The 15962-nt window shown below is 38.9% G+C and overlaps 1 long non-coding RNA gene across 1 annotated transcript in view; it reads left to right on the top strand.

Annotated features, from left to right (window-relative positions):
- Positions 1–15962, top strand: part of LOC138690125 (uncharacterized) — a 391704-nt gene that overhangs the window by 215268 nt on the left and 160474 nt on the right. Inside the window, exon 2 of the long non-coding RNA XR_011328921.1 lies at positions 9998–10047. This is a non-coding gene — a long non-coding RNA (uncharacterized lncRNA). The remainder of the gene's footprint in view (positions 1–9997; positions 10048–15962) is intronic.

Raw genomic sequence — 15962 nt, forward strand, 5'->3', positions numbered from 1 at the left:
CAAGCTGCTGAATTCTTTCATTCTCCATTCTTCCAAAATGTAGATAACACATCTCTCTGTTTCGTCTTGCGTATCTAGATAAAGGCTCTTGAGCAAGAGAAGCTTTGTATCATCTGTGACAGAAAAAGGAACATAGTGCATCACTGTTCTCAGAAGTGACCCCTGGAGTCCATGAATACTGTGAATAATCAATGAGTAAACACATTAATATTATCAGAACATAGGCTACTGACTTTACATAAGTAAAGGAGATTGTTTTAAAGGGATCTTTTTGTTTTCCTAAACCTGAATGGGAAGTATGGTGGAGAGCAGAGAGAAGTAAGGAAGACTTCCCACTGGTTCTGCTAGTAATACTTCAGGAATCTCTTAAGAGTTCACCCCTGTGTGGCTTTTCTATAGGAACTTCTGCTGTCAGCAGCTTTCGTTTTCTCAAGAGTGAAATTATAAAGCAGAAATTTTGAAAAACTCTGGGGAAGAAAACCCCAACAACTAGTAATAACTTTAAGTACTAAAAAGGAAAACCATCATTTCCATAGTCCCATTTTTATGGTGTTTGTGAATCTGGGGACAGGAAAGTTACTTACAGTATTCACACTAAACTTTTGCTTGATTGGTAATACAATGTACTCAAGATGCATAAAAGGAAACAATAGATAGAAGATGATACTGCCCAAGGTAGAATTGGAATTTAGTTGTACACATTTGCAAGTGACTGCCATAGGGCACTAAAAAAATAGCATTAAGTGGTAAATTCTCTGTGTCTCACTGTTTTCGAATAAAAAATGGGTGCCTTTCTGGTATAATGATTTAGTTAAACACAATTAATGGGGCTACATACAAGCTTACTGGGTGAAACTATGGCATTTAGATGTCATGTTTTAATGGTCTCCTTCAGCCTTAAAATTTATGAATCCTTTAGGACAGTCACTTATTGTTTAAATATTCCCTTGAAAGACAAAGTATGGAAGAGCTACGTTATTATGCCTGTGCATTGATAAGGTAGGGGCCATTTTCTGAGAGTGGACAGCTAATCAGTGATGTTGAAAGCATTTCATAGCTTACTTTTTAAACATACAAAACTGGCTTTAACCTTGAAAAAACTTTTTCTTTCCTCAGTTTTTGTTAATCAGGAAGTAATAACTAAAGATCCAGAGATAATGGGGAAGCTTATCAATTACAGCAGCTAGAAAGAAACAACAGTTGCATGTAGTTACGGAGCTGCCCAAAGACTCTTACCTTATTGTCATGGTTTCAGCCCAGCTGGTAACAAAGCACCCGCTCACTCCTGCCCACGGCCCCGGTGGGATGAGGAGAAAATAGAAAGAAACACTCGTGGGTCGGGATAAGGGCTGGGAGGGATCACTGCCCACTGATGGGCACGGGCAAAAGACAGGCTCAACTGGGGGAAGAGACACCACCAGTGTAATCTACTACAAATCAAACCAAACCAAGGATAACGAGAAGTAAACCCCGACCTGAGAACACCGGCTCCCCCCCCGCCCCCCGCCTCACCCCCACTCGCGGTTCTCTCAGCCCACCTCCCGCCTCCCCGCGGGGAATGGCGGCTGGGGCCGGTTCCTCACCCCTCGTCTCTGCCGCTCCTTCCCCCTCAGGGGGAGGAGGACTCCTCGCTCGGCCCCTGCTCCGCCGTGGGCTCCTCTCTCCCCGGGCTGCAGGTGGGCGTCTGCTCCCCCGCTCCCCTCCCTGGGCTGGGGGGGGACAGCCTGCCGCCTCACGGCGGGCGGCGGGGGCATCCCCTCCTCCTCCTCCTCCTCCCCTCCTTCCTCACTGCCCGCCATGTCTGCACGGGGGTTCCTCTCACACCCCACTCCCCTCCTTCCTCCCTGACCTCCATGTCTGCAGGGGGGTTCCTCTCACACCCCACTCCCCTCCTTCCTCCCTGACCTCCATGTCTGCACGGGGGTTCCTGTCACACCCCACTCCCCTCCATGTCCGCACGGGGGTTCCTCTCACACCCCACTCCCCTCCTTGTCTGCACGGGGGTTCCTCTCACACCCCACTCCCTGACCTCCATGTCTGCAGGGGGGTTCCTCTCACACCCCACTCCCCTCTCCGCTGCAGGTTCCCCTCCTTCACTCCGCTCTCCCAGAGGCGCGACCGCCATCGCTGACGGGCTCGGCCTGGGCCAGCGGCGGGTCCGGCTGGAGCCGGGGAAGCTTCCAGCAGCTTCCAGCAGGAGCCGGCCCTGCAGACCCTGCCCTGATACCAAAAAACCCTGCCACACAAACCTAGAGCAGTAATTCTTTAAATTACACCACTAAAGATTGTCAAAAGCTGCCTGGCTTTCTCCCGGGTTTTTCAGCTTCAAACAGCTGTGTGGCAGGTGGGTACCTTTAGTATAAATTCACGACCTGCCTGTGCTTTTCTTGCTGAAAACACTCGCTGTCTTCATTTGGATCCTGTAACAGGGGGAACCACCGCATGGAGCTTGCTGCAGGGCCAGGCCCTAGAGACTGCTAACGGCAAAGGCATTTTTTTAACACACTAATTTCATTTGTTCTTCAGATCCGGGCAGCCTGACAGTTCCTTTTGAACGTTTGCCACCAAGGAAACAGGATTCACCATTAGGTCTCGTTCCTAGCTGTGCTGGGATATAGGTGATTTTCTATTGGCAGTAAGGTTGGTCAGTGCTGCAATGCTGCACATCAATACCTGTCCCCAGCTTGTGCACTGGAAACGTTTGAGCCGAGGAAGCAGTGAGCAACGCATAGGCTAATTTGCTTCACTTCTCAATAGAGAAAATTAGTCCATGGTCTTCTCTGGGTGCTTGTGGCCAGACTGCTCTGGTATCTGAGACAGCTTGTTTAAAGCAAGCTCACGTCTTCCTGTGCTACACTGGATTTGCAGTCAAAACATGCCTCAGGCCTCCTCTTCCTTCCAATTCCTCCCCTGCTCTTTCTTAGAAGACTGCAAAGTATTCAGGGTGAGACTTTTTCTCTTATCTTCTGGCTATAAACTGGTTGTGCACAGACATTTCGGCAAAAACCTCCAGCTACCGTGATGATAATGAAGAGGAGGACGGTTACACCAATAACAATAAATAATCCTCTTACAGACGGAAGAAGATGGGTATGTATATTTCATGGTGTGGAGAAAATATAAAAAAGGATCAATTATTTTCTATTTCTTACAATAAAATAAGCAGGCTCCAGAGATGCGTGAGGGCTTACAGAGTGAGGCAAACTTGGGATCCTCAGGGCCCTGCAGTGAGTTACCCAGCCCTGGAAACAAGGGCATAGTACACCCAGCACTGGCAAGCCCGTGTGAAAAACATAAAATATCAGCCCAAAAAAACCCTTAAAATTAAAAATCAAAGCAACAAACACATCTGTTTAAAAGTTTATATGGCCATAAGAAGCAACCTCCAGAAATCCCTAGGTTGGAGAATTAATCTAACTCAGAAAAAAAAACCCACTACATGAACCAGGCCTTACTGCTGAGTAAACATTTTCTTTTTAAGCTATTTGTATCTTTTCCTTGAACACTTGCAAAAAAGGAAGGAAAAAGGTGTAAGCAACACTTCCATTGGCAAGATAACATCGCTGCTTCAAGGCACAAAACCAGATTTAGTGCATGAAAGAACTAAAAGTCTAATGAAACAACCAGCAAAAGGATGAAAATTCAATGTGAAGCTCTATTTCAAGTCCTTTAAAAATGTTTTTGATAATGAGAGTTACTTTTGCTGAAGAGGCTGTCACAAAAAATATAAAAGTGCCTGCTGTGGGATCATAGTTGATTACTGAATTAAGGGCTGCAAAAAAACTGACAATGTTACTGAGGATAACAAAACCAGTTGGGTTTTTTTGTTGTTGTTTTTTTTTTTTTTTTTTTTTTTTATGGGAAAGAAAGTAAATAAATGTAAGACAGTATCAAGCTTTTGGCAGTCCACATCTATTTGTGTCTGCTGCCTTGAGGAGATGCAGCTGCTTTTCTAGATTGGGAAACGTGGTAGAGAGATTCAGAATAAAAGTGCAGACAGATTTCTGTAAGCCCAAGGTGTGAAATGTCTGTTTATGGATCAGGTAGTCAAGTTCTGAAAATGCCTATCTCTCTCCAGTGCCAGTGATGGAGACCCAGGTGATTATCCCAAGTGCAGGTGTTTTCTCTAAGGACTTCAAAAGCAAAGTGAGATAAATCCCACTCTATGTGTCAGCACATTGCAGAAGTGGCTGTTATATCTGCTCCATGTCAACTGGGGGCTGCTGCTACTACTCCATTATCAGCCTCACTGGCAGGGGAACAATGTCTTCCCACTCACTGGTTCAATGGAGAAAGGAAAGGGAATTTCTGCTTGGAGAAACATGCCTAAAAATATTTGCATACCAACACATAAGCAAAGCTGTAAGTGAGATTTGATCAGACATGATAGGATGACTTAAGAAAATCTGAATTTCTTAGACTGTTGTGTTGTGCCTTGATAAGGTACTGTTCCTTAATAGTAGGTCTCAACATGTTATTTTGCTTTTTTCTTCCAATCTGTTGTTTACATAAGCTATTCCTTATGAGCTTATAGGTGCTATGCAGAAGTAATTTCTTGCATCAAATCTGATATTTTATACCTGCTGTGGACAGCTGATTTTCATTTTGCATTTCCTCATTCTTGCTTTTGAGGATTCAAAAATCCTCAGTTTAAAATATGTTACTCCTGTATTACTAAATGCAAATAATATACTTTTTATCATTTCCTTCTTTTACACCTTTCTCACTGGGATGTTTCTAGGCCAATATTTTGATTTGAAGTACAAGGCCTGCTCTTGATTAAAGGAATCACATCGAAACTAGCAATATGCTACAAAAGAGTGAAAAAACCACTGTCTATGCCACATCATACATTTGATGCGATATCTGGGTTTGGTCAGATGCAACCCCACACTACATAACTTTTACTTTATAAATGGAGACTTAATGCAAAAGTTTCTTGCATGCCACTTTGGTTATTGCCAGTATGTGGATCTCAGGCCTCTAAGAAATAGCTTTTGTTTTACTCAGGTGCAGTTTTGTCAAAAAAGTCATACTGAAGGTATATGTGTTACCTTCTGGGATGTGACAAAATGTTGGAAGCCTGTCCCTGTGGTTATACTGGTGTCTCCTGAGGGCTGCTGCAAGGTGGCACAACCACAGCTGCTAACTCCAGTGCCCTGTGAAACAGCCTAGTGGCATGGGACTGAGGTTGTGCGTGAGTAGCCTGATTTAATCTGCATGCTTTTTGACCTGTGTCTTTGGAAAATGACTAAGGTTTTAGCAGAATTCACAGCTAGACACTTCCCCCCCGCTGCTCCCCCGAAATCCAAGGTTTGTTTTTGTTAAACAGTTTATCATTATTCCTAACTAGCTAGTAGTGGGCTGGCAATTATTTATGTATATTAGAAGGAATATGCAGAAACCTTTCTTTTACTTATTATGCATTGATTTATTTGCATTTTAGTTTTACGTATGTGTGCTTCTGTAGCACTGAAAGCCTACAATAGGCTTACACCAGGATCATTGACTGTCTGATTAGTAATAATTACATATTCTGTTCAGCGGAGATGATTATTCAGTCTTAATTCTAACACCAGATAACTGTTATAGTGGAATTGCCATGTCCCTTGCTGACAAATGGACCAGGACTTCCTCACTTTTCCTGCATGGTTTTATGAGCACATCTATTGCACTATCCTTATGAAAATGCCTACAATTTATTTTCATTGGGACACTTAATGCTTCCTTAAGAACACATGGTAGAACATGGAAGGAAAGTGAGATCTGTGTATTTTGAGGTAGAATCAATCATGTCTTATTAACCATATAAATGTTAGGGGTCTTGTCTAAGCCAGTCATGAGGCCAGTTAAGTGAGACAGGATTGTTCAGACAGTCCTTCATTTATCTTAGTTGTCTGTTTTAGGATTGAATGAATCTGGAAGTGGTTGTCTCTCTCCACTGCTTATAGAAAGAAATTAGAAGCCTGGTTTAGACTAAGAGCCTAAGTTTTATGTGGCTAAAGGTAGGTGAAATGAATCCCAGTCCTGTGGTCTTCCAATTGCAAGTGGATAATCTCTGGATTACATAGTTTAGGAAGTGAATGACTACTTGGACCTTTCCCACCATTACCAAAATTTCTTGGCATTTCAGAATAACCAGGCAAACAGATCATGTATTCTTATGTCTGCGTAGCACACTGGAGGAGTGATCTGAAAACATAAATAATCAGTTTATGCAGAAAAAGCTTGCCTGTAGAAAAGCAATTGTACTTCCTTACCCTTGTTGTTTGTTCTGTGAACTGAATGAGGCTCAGGTAGTGTAATTTAGGACTTTCGTAATATGTATGCACAAGGAGACTGATTCAAGGTTGTATCGGCACACTGAAATATAGCATATTCTAACTGTAAAATCCCCAATTTCTCAATTTAAATGTTTCCTATGTGTGGCTGATTAACATAAACCGTGGTGCTGCTCATAGAACAATACAGCTTTTGAAGCAGAACTAGTATTGCTGCATGACTCTGACGCACCATTTGGGGTTGGTATTGTACTCCTGCCTTTTCAACAGACTCTTGCACGTGGCTGACTCCCCCCAGATGTCCTTCTTTGTGATTTATTAATCTTAAGTGTGCTCAGTCCAGGAAGCTGGCTGTTGCCTCATCATTGCAATGGGTCAAATGCAACTTCCTCTATTTGGACATTCTTCATAACACATTTTTGATGTGGCTACTATTTTATCTAAGTAACTTGTTTGTCATCAATATATAACTCAGTCCTAAATCTTATTTGGCTTTAACAAAGGCTATTTTAGTAATTGTAAATTTATGGGAAGAATGTGGTTTCCATCATTCTTGGTGAAACATCAACTTTGCTCTTCTTGCAGAAGAAGGTGAAAGAGGTGGCAGTTTGACTTGAATATCTCAGTAATGCTTATGGTATATTGTGAAAATATGTCTGTATGAATAGTCAGGATAACAATTACTACTAACAGCTAAATGTGAGACACAATACAGAAGCTGAAAAAGAAAAGGCAAAATGGTGGGAATTCACATCTTGTTTCCTCTGAATTACATTTAATTATAATAATAATCAAGAGGTACTTCAGAAACCACCCTTTCAATGGGCTTACCAGCTACTCACCTAAACACAGACTTTTCATGATCTGACAGCAGGAGCTAATTCTGCAGGTCTAAAGAATTTCTGGTTTTTAGCCTTAATTATGTTCATAATAGATCAAAAGAGTCAGAGACAGAAAACACTGTTTGGACATTTAGGCCACTTCCTGGGGAACAAGACTGTTCCGTAAAACTTTATATGTTTTTTTCTCCCTTGCTTTCAAAAAGTCCATGTGGCTGGTCAGCTGCCTTTTGGGAAATAATCCACAACATAAACCGGCTGTCCATCAAACTATTTACTTTATCTTTATGTAAGTTCTTTCTTTCTGCCTTTCATGCCTCCATTCATAGCTGTTCTGTTGTATTAGATGTTTCTTCCCTCTGTTTGGTGCTACTCCTACCCCATTAGCTTCAGTGTGTGGTTAGCCATGCTGAAAATAAGTAGTATTTTTCTTTGTGAATAAGTATGTAGTGGGGGTAAAAAGGGAGAGAATTGCTTGATGTGAGTTGCAGAGAAATTCAGACTAATAACAACACACATCCACAACCGTCTCATAAGCAGATGCAGCTTCAGAGTAGGTTTTGAAATCAAAACATAATGGATAGTAGGAATAAACCAACAGCAACATAAAAACCTCCTCAGACTGATGTCCTTAAATTTGGCATCTCTGAACCTGATTAGAATAAGCCATCGCTAATAATAATTAAAGTTTAGCTCTTAGATTGGTAAGTAGCCAGAAAAAACGTATTATTTACATGAAATTGTTATGTTTATCTGTCTGTTTTTATGATGCGATCAGCTTGTTTGAAGGAAAGAATTTGTAAAAAGCTTGAAAACATACAGTTTAAGTAGATATTTATTTGACATTCTTATCCCATAGAGCCTCCTACTAGAAATGCAATCTAATTCATTAAAGTTCTGAACCACAGAAGCATAAAATGATGTTGGAATAAAATCCCATAGCACTTACAGTGTTTGTGAATGACTAATGCTGTTAGGGCTACTTCCTGTCATTACCTGCTTGTAAAGGAGACTGAGTGGGATTTCTTCAGATAAAGTATTAAGCCTCTCTACACAGAGTACAGGCCTGATGCAGTGAGTGGTATTAAAGGAAAACAGAGCTGAGATTACATTGTGTGGAGTGCCATTTTTTACTGTTGTCACTATTTAAAGTATCATAATGGGTTTAGTGACAGTTGCTTAACCCCCCATATATAGAACATTTCATCTTCTCATTTAACAGCCTTTATACTCTGAAATAATGGGTTTGAAGAAGCTTATTTGACTATTGCATTTACAAATAATTGGCATTTTAGTCTAATAACATTTAGAATCTTCCCTGGCCTCATTAATTTTGTTTCAGTTAATTTAAATATTTCAGTGCAGCCTAAAGCCATGTTGAGCTTAGCTGTGATTTCTTATCTGACACATCAATTTTGGTTAAGCTGAGCAGGTTTCAAATAGAAGATCTTGTGAGAAAACAGAGAAACAGCTTGATTCTCTCTGGGATATCTGTGCACTACTAATGCACTAATGCCCACCAACTTCTTGGAATCTTATTTTTTTATTATTATTATTATAATTAATTTTCCAATAAAGAGATTTACCAGACTCTCAACAGCTTTGTGGAGAGTTGGATGATGCCTATAGAGATGGGAATGAGAGATTAGGCCCAGTGGCTTTGCATATATCCTATGGGCTAGGAAGGTCTCACTCTGTTACTATAAACATTATTTTTCGGTCAGAATTTAATTACGACCAAGTATGCCACATTTCAGAATAGAGTTAAACATCTAGATTTCGTGTTTTGTGATCACTGAATAGAGTATGACATCCATTAAAATATTCCGACTCCTCATTTATGACAAAATTCCATCTACAGTAAAAATATTTTTTTCCTAAAAACCCTGCAGTTTAAATATTTTTTGTTGTTCCTAAAAACAGGACTTGGGGTCTTCAGTTGTTAAAATCAGTGGGATTTTGTTTATAAATTTTAGTATCAGTTTAGTGAATTTCATTCTTTCCCCTCTGAGTTGATTTACTTTTTTGTAATTAATTTCTGAGTTTCAAATTAAAAAATGTGCCAAAATATTTCTACTCAGATGGTATGTTTTCAATAAATTTTCAAATGCTTAAATTAAGCTTTAAGTCAGAATTTACATCTTTGTACTTTTTTTTTTAAGGTTAACACTTCATATTGGCTAATGTGTATTTTTATATATATATATAAAGCAATATATATCCATATATAAATGATTACATATATATATACACGAATATAAATGAATACATATGTATGGGTCTATGTATGGATGTATGTATATGGATTTCTCTATTTCCATGCCAGTGTGTTTCAGTGTATAGCACTGAAGCACAAATTCAAGTTTCCTTTATGTTCAGGGTAGTTGTGTTGAACACCTTGGTACTGAACCAGACCATAAAAGTCTTACTGTGTTTAATATCTTTTTGTTGAATTTGCATGATTAATAAAAGCCAGGGAGTAAGACTTTAGTCAAGATACCTGACTTGCCCCACATGTCCTATGATTATAGGAAATTAGTCAACTGTCATTATAATTTCTCAGAGAAACTTAAGAAATCTAATTTTGTGTGGTTTAGTGTAGTTTTATAGTTGTTTATAAAAAGTATAGCTTATATATCATAAAGACATCTATAGAAAAGGTAAGACTGCAAAACCATGAATATCTGCACTAATACTTGCTCTCAGAAGCCCTTCTGGTGTAAATCTGTGTCATCACAGAGGACTCGGGAAGCTGCACTGATGTGCTGGAGGTGACTCCACTGACCTGAGGCATCTGATTGACTGGCACCCTCCTCTGACTCCTACCTTGCTGTATAAAGCAACTGAGACAAATCTTTTTGCTTCCTCTTCCCCCAGGCTCCCATCGCTGTTAAGAAAACTGACATTAAAATATTACTGACAGATTGGTAAGTCCTTTTGTTTTATGTTATTATATTTAATATTTTCAACTTGTTATGTTTGAATGTTTGTTTTTCTTGGATTGTTCTTTTAATGCCATCATAACATTCAATTTAATTCAAGCATTGATACAATTCATTGTAATACCAGCATAACATTCAATCATGGTTTCAAAAGCAAATCTTTGCCCTTGCAAATGGGTGTCCACACTAGAGAAAAATGGTTTAGCTTTTACCTTCTTCCTTTGCAATATACCTAGGGTTTAGGCCAATTGAACCTGTGTCTGAACATGTTGGAAATGAAGTTGCACAACTTTTCTCTCGGTGGTGCAGTTAATCCGTCACTCCTAAAACTCATGCTCTGTAGTGGCAGAAAAATATGTGGTGTCAGCACTATAGTACATATGCAGAATTCCAAATCTGATGTTTTTTTAGAGATGTCGAGGTATCAGGGTGTTTTTCAGGACCAGGTTGTGTTCCATCCTAGTCAAAGGAAAGCTTGCTGTCCACTTCAGTGATAGCTAGGTCATTCTGTTTTAAAGTTGACAGAATTTTCTGAGTGTTAATGTATTTATTTATTATACTGAAACTATTCCTATTATCTCCAATAGAAATTTTCTACTGGAGTTAGCACTGAGGGATTTAGCTATTTATCACTATATTGTTTTTACTGTCTTTTGTTGTATTTGATGTAATGGAAAATAAAATAAAGACCATCAAATTGTTATCTTATTATTCGACAGAAACAATTTATTAAAAGCCTAGCAAATGAAGTAAGTAACAAGAAATGAGAAACTGCACAGGTGTTCATCAAGTTGTTTCTGCAGTTTAATGTACAATACTGTATGTTACCATACCAGGATACAAAAGTAGTTATTTTAAGCTGCTCTAGCACCTATATCTTGAGGTACCTGTCATCACAAGATGTTAATTCAAAAAAGTTTAACATGCTATATAAGGAGAGACCTTCAAATCAGCTTGCCTATGGATTCTTGACAAAATATTTACATAAAATAGCATTATGTGACTTTTCTGTGAAAAATGTACTCTAGTAAATGTCTGTTGGAGAAACACAACAGGTGCAACATACTATACAAAACCCATAGATTTACTTCTGTGAAATTGCCTCAATTAGAGAGCATTTTTATTCAAAGTTTGTATTGTTTTATTCATCTCTTTAGAGCTCTTTTACTAGTGAAATGATTGATGAAGCCAGTCAACCAAATCAAAGGAATAAAATTATATGCATGTTAAAAAATAAACTAAAGTGAAAAAGAAGGTAACACAGGTGGCTCTATTAAAACACATACAGAAATGTCATCAGGAAGATGCTGGTTGTAACCTTTTTTCTATTAAGTTCAGCATCTGTGGAAAATAAGATTGCAATCTTAAACTCATATTGAGAAAGGATTATGTTTATATCAAATTATTGAATGATAATAAGAATGGGTCCTTACCATGCATTTTAAAATGCATTGTTCCTTCTGTTTTCCTAAAAGGGAATCATTATGATTGAACTGTATCACATAGTTGAATTGAATATTATTTTTTTTTCTTACATTGTGTACAGAGCTAGAGCTGGCAAACATTTTCCCTAGTGGCAGTCCCAGGTTAGCAGAATCTATTTTATATGCTGAGGAGGCAGCTGTAGGAAATGTCACAGTTCATTTTGGGGAAATCATAGCACTGACCAGAAATCAAATCAAGCAGTGAATAATACAGTGTTATTGGCTTGGTCTATGCCTCTCCAGCCTACGCTGTGTTCACCTCCACTTTATAGGCAGGTACTGGGTCCCAGTGCAGCGGCGGTACCTTTATATGAGGAAGCTATTCCCCTGGAAATCAGCTTATAAAAGACTTTAGGAAAGAACAGAAAATGCTACCAAAACCAGAATAAGAAAGTTCCTTTGAAAAAGTGGTGTTTATGTAAGGACACTAAGCCTTAATCTTGCTATCTAGTTGAACAGCACCTAGGACGTGATTAGGGAAGTGTCCAAAGCTAGATGTCACAGAACATCTCCCTTAACCTTGATTTAATCCAGCATAATTTAGAGAAATCTGTGGCAGTGCATCATCCCAATTCTACAACTTCTACAGAAGCACTTGCTGTCAAAGTAAATTTTATGATCCACCTGTATTACTAAACTAGAAAGGGCCTGGACTGTGCCATATGCTTTGTTGTATATTGTGTGCTCCCAACAAATGTCCACCATAGTCTGAAGAATATCACAAGCCACAGGCTGCTCTCAGCTGGCAGCATGGTAGAAATCATCCTATTTTACTGAAGGAAAGAATTCAGCTGCATGGAGGAGCGTGCTATGGGGCTTGCCCTCTGTAGTGGAGAATGGCCCTTGATCTGTTGCATTTACTGATGGAGTTGTACCCATAGTTATGGACTTGGATAACAGGTGAGGTCCAGGTTCTAGCCCTTGCTGTGTCACAGATTTCTGTTATAGCTGTAGTCAAGTAGTTTTAATGGTATGATTTTGTTAAACGATGTTGTAGGGCTCTTGCCAATAGTTTTTGTGTAACTAGGTAACCATTTCGGCTTTTATCCTATTAGTATTTTAGAGTTGCTTTATGCTTGTTCTGCTCATTTCAGTTCTTGAAGCAGAAAGAGGCTACTCCGTATGATAAGTTAAGCCTGGATTCATTTCAACTAACATGGAAATTCTAAGTGAGGAGTAAGCTCTTTTCTTAGCTAGTGGGGATAGAGAACCATGTCCAGAGGCCAGTTCATTCCACCTCTGATGTGAATTGCTCACTGGAGTTGTCTCTCCCTCCTCACTGACACCTCAGATAAATAGGATGATTCTGAATACTTCATTCTATCAGAACTGCTCATAAACAGGACATGGTGATTTGCTGGTTTTAATCATGTTGGTATATTCATACACTTTTAGTTTCCCTTAGTTCCTGTTTGAACATTATCATCAGCTTTGTACATCTTCTTTAAGGCATTTGTAAGTTCATGTTGGAACAGAAACTTGCAGTTTCTCTCACAATAGATTGACTTTCAAGAATTATATTTATCTGCTCGTTTTGTGTACAGGGTTAGTGATTGTGTTTTCTTCAGCTGGCTTAGCCTCTGCAAAGCAATTTCAGATACCATACTGTAGCAATTCACCATATGTAAGCTGAAGAGAATAAAAGTTTTGATACATCACTGATATTTCAGCTTAAAATACTAGAAAATATTTGCATAACAAGAAAACACTAAGATTTGAAACTATTTCTACTGTGACACTTAGGACTTTTCTAGCCTTCTGTGATACTTTTCAGAAACAGGGAATTACTTTTATGATCATGGTGAGTTCTAGTTTTCTAGTATTAACCTTGGACCATCCACGTCCAGTTTTCTGTTTGTTTTTAATGTATTTTCATCCACTAAAATATATTCTACATCTCCATCTATCACTAACATTCGCCAATAATTTGTTAAGTTTTTTTCCCTTCAGTAAAAGCTTTGAACAGTTTCATTGCTAAAGGTTCAAAATAATAAAATTTTAGGGTAGGTAATTCCTGGATGAGCAAACAGAAGCTCAGGCATCTAATTTCAAAAATTTAGGTGGGCAGGGGCTTCTGGACATCATCCGTTCCAAGGCTGTGCTCAGCTCAGGACTAATTTCAAAGACAGATCTGGTTGCTCAATGTCTTGTCTAGGTAAGTTTTTTGTATCTTCAGGGATGGAGATATCCTGACCTGGGCAACCTTTTCCAGTGTTTCATCACTCTCATTGTGAACAATTTTGTCATTATAGCTAGTTGAAATTTCTCTCGCTTCAGCTTGTCAGCATTGCCTCTTGCCCTTTCACTGTGCATCTCTATGTGGAATCTGACTCCACCTTCTTTATAAACACAATAAATTCTACTCCCATTCTGTATAACCTAGATATCACAATAGTTGTCACAACCAACTTTGGAATGTTTTTGCCAGGAAAAAGTGCTGTTTCTTAGAATAAGATATATAGGCAGGGATTTTATTTATAAATGGAATGAGGTGATTTTCTGATACATCTGCAAGCATCTAAGAGGACTCATGGGTGATCCAAACTAGATTAGGGATGATGATGAAACATTAGTTTAACCTGCTCAAAAAGCAACATTAAAGAAGGATGAAGTCAATGTTATGACACACCACTTTCTGATACTCAAGACAACTTTATAAAGCAGTTGCCTACCCTACACAGTACATTCAAGAAGGAAAATAATGTAATAAATCAGTGGCAACTCAGAATAGACAAGTTCAGTGCTGTGTGTGCATTTGTAAATCTACATTAGCAGTGGAAATAAATAGATTTTATATCCTGCTGCTTCTTTGTCATATCCACAAACACCAGTGAAAAGAAGAATGGTTGTTAGCGCTACCTGACCTAAAAAATGCAAGGTGCAGCTGATGAATGCTGAGTCTTACCAATGAAAAGCAACAGCAAACAAGTCTGTCAATCAGTATGTATGGAATAGTGTTTACAGTGAAAAGTGGAATAATATACTTTGGAAAAGAGACAATACCAACTTTATCTGGTGTACTTTTTTCCACTAATTTTAAAGAAACAAGGATAGTTGATGTGTAGATGCAAATCCCATTTGGATAACATGATGGTCTACTAAAACTTCAGAGTCATTTTTTGGGACAGAGCTCTCTGAGGCAGTGGCTCTGTCCCAGCTTGGCAGGACTGCAGTCATCGTAAAGAGCCCAAGATGAGTCCTTTGCACATCAGTTTGACAAGGTGCATAACGGGTATGCCATTTGAGGTAAATGGTCCAAAACTCCAAATCACGCTTTCTCTGCCTTTGTAAAAGTTGTCACATAACCCATATTTTCTGCCTTTCTAGCTAACCTGAAATATCCTGTGTGTTGGGATTTTGAGAGACAAGTCTGGTCTCTCTAAATATGGTGAAATCAGAAAATTTATCTGGCTGAATATCAGTCTGGATGACTGAGATTTGTCCAGAATCCATTCTAGTTTGAAAAAAGTTAGGTGCCCAGTGTGTATTATAAATGCCTTTCTTTTCTGTAAATAGCTTAAAATGTAAATGTAAATAATATTTCTGGATTTATAAGCAAGAATCTAGTCCAATAACATTCTACAAAACAGCTAAATAAACTCTACTGTTTGCTAAAGATATATTTAATTTGGGATGGGTATTTAACATTATACTGGGAAGATGATACAATGAACATTTAAAATAAAGCTGCAGTTCTGTATTCAGAACTCAAGTATGTACACTGAGGTCCAGAAAAACTATACAGTTTTTGTCTAATCTGTCCTGCAGTTGATCTCTGTATCTGAATTGCCCAGATAAGACATAAACCTCTGCAAGAAGTAAGTTCTTAATACTTGGAAATCCTGGTTGTTACTTGGGGTGTTTTTTGGGTTGGGGGGTTGCTTTTTTGTTTGGGTGTTTTTCTTTTTCTCTCCCCCCCCGCCCCCCAGCAGGTTGTTGTCTAGGAAACTGTAAATCAGGAGTATATAACATTGTATTACAGAAGTCCTACCTGAATTTAGGGTTCCAATATCTCATTAAGTAATTCATTCTCCAGAGGGGAGGACCAGTAGGAACACAAAGGCAAAATGACTTGCTTGAGATTAATAGGATAGAGCCTGGAAGAAAATGCTCAAAACTCCTGAGTCCTAGTCCCAGCTACTGCTGCCTTTCATGCTGCTTCACTTTCAGTTGCGTGACCAGGACTTTTCATGACTTATGCCTCTAATACGTTGGGGAAGGACTTGTAAAATGGGCATCAGTTAGGAACAGCTACAAACTGAAAAACAATCATTTAATATGATTCATTAGGACTTTGGATCTCCAGCAGGAGGTAGGTTTCCACACAATAATGTTTTAAATAAAACGTAAAATCATCTGGGTGTTTTGTCATCACTGCAAACCACCATTATTCATACACTGTTAATGAGTATAATT

The sequence above is a fragment of the Haliaeetus albicilla genome, chromosome 20 (genome assembly GCF_947461875.1).
Source record: "Haliaeetus albicilla chromosome 20, bHalAlb1.1, whole genome shotgun sequence".
NCBI classification, from domain to species: Eukaryota; Metazoa; Chordata; class Aves; order Accipitriformes; family Accipitridae; genus Haliaeetus; species Haliaeetus albicilla.